Source organism: Acinonyx jubatus, chromosome B2 (genome assembly GCF_027475565.1).
Source record: "Acinonyx jubatus isolate Ajub_Pintada_27869175 chromosome B2, VMU_Ajub_asm_v1.0, whole genome shotgun sequence".
NCBI classification, from domain to species: Eukaryota; Metazoa; Chordata; class Mammalia; order Carnivora; family Felidae; genus Acinonyx; species Acinonyx jubatus.
Window position 1 is genome coordinate 137,456,920 of NC_069385.1, and position 1,479 is coordinate 137,458,398.

Below are 1,479 nucleotides of genomic sequence, written 5' to 3' on the forward strand. Positions count from 1 at the left end.
AGCCCGACGCGGGGCTCGAACTCACGGACCGCGAGATCGTGACCTGAGCCGAAGTCGGACGCTTAACCAACTGAGCCACCCAGGCGCCCCAAGTTTTGGCTTATTTTTTAATCACGAAACGAGTACATATTTGGTGTAGAAAATCAAAAGAGCACAAATAAAATTGAAATCACTTATGATCACGTTAAACAGAGCTATAACTATTGTTACACCATTTTAATAACTGACTACGTATTAAGTCTTAAGCTCTTGTAGAGTGAAAACTCCCCTCCCACACCCTAGTCTTTTTTTTTTTTTTCCTTTTTCCCACACTGTATTCTTTAGCTCCAAAATTTTCCTAGTTATTCTTGGCCATTTGCTTTGTTACTGAAATTTTAGAATTAGGTTGTATTAAAAATCAATTGAGATTTCTGTTGGATTTGCATTGTTTTTATGGATTAATTAGAGTAGAATTAAATTTGTTTACTCCATCGCTTTCTTTCATAAACATGGTACAGTTCTCCTTAATTTGGGTCTGTTTTAATGTCTTTTTAAAAATATGGCACGCTTCAGGAATTTGCATGTGATCTTTGCGCAGGGTTCATGATAATCTCTCTATCATTCCAATTTTAGTGTATGTGCTGTTGAAGTGAGCACTCAGAAGACACTTCTTCACTGCCTGAGGATATCAGGGGGGAAAGGGAAGAGGTCACATGCTCTTTACTCTCTATAGGAAATGGTGACTGAAAAAGACATTAATCTGGATTGATTGTGTTTATCAAACATATAAGCATTTAGTTGTGTGTTGACAATGGGAACAATGATTTTGGCTTTTGTTACCTTGGTCTTTCTATTTTCTGAACAAAAGCTCTTTTTCCGTTGGTGGTCTCGACAGAAGAAATGCAGCAGGACAAGGGTGCCCGGGGGGGGCTCAGTCGGTTAAGCGTTGGACTTTGGCTCGGGCCGTGATCTTGTGGTTCATACATTCGAGCCCCACGTCTGACAGCTCAGAGCCTGGAGCCTGCTTAGGATTCCGTGTCTCCCTCTCTCTCTGCCCCTCCCTCGCTCTCATTCTGTCTCTCTCTTTCTCAAAAATAAAAACATTAAAATAAATCAATAAATAATTTAAAAATTAAAAAAAAAAAAAGAAATGCACTAGGACAAAGGAGTTGGGAGGATCGGGGGTGGGGGGAAGGAAAGCCAGGAAAAGAAGATGGTCAGACTTGACAATGAGGAGGGTGGGGGAAGAGGGACGTGTTGCTCTCGCAGGTGTCATGGATGGGAGCGGTTGGCGGGGAGGGAAGCGAATTCACAGCAAGTTTGGACTCTCAGTTTTGCTGCTCTAGCAAATCAGCAGCATCACTTGGGCTCTTGTTAGAAATTCAGACTCTTGGCCCCAATCGCACCTATCCAATCAGAATTTGCATTTTAACAAGATCCCAGGTAATTCTTCTGCACGTTCAAGCTCCAGAAGCTCTTAGTCGCCCCCAAGCAGTCAGA

General features: G+C 42.2%; 1 non-coding gene across 1 annotated transcript; it reads right to left on the reverse strand.

The window, feature by feature from the left end:
• Positions 1 to 532: 532 nt before the first annotated feature.
• LOC113593983 (U6 spliceosomal RNA) lies at positions 533 to 636 on the reverse strand. Its single transcript, XR_003414360.1, has one exon. It is a non-coding gene; the product is annotated as a U6 spliceosomal RNA (small nuclear RNA).
• Between the last annotated feature and the right edge of the window lie 843 nt (positions 637 to 1,479).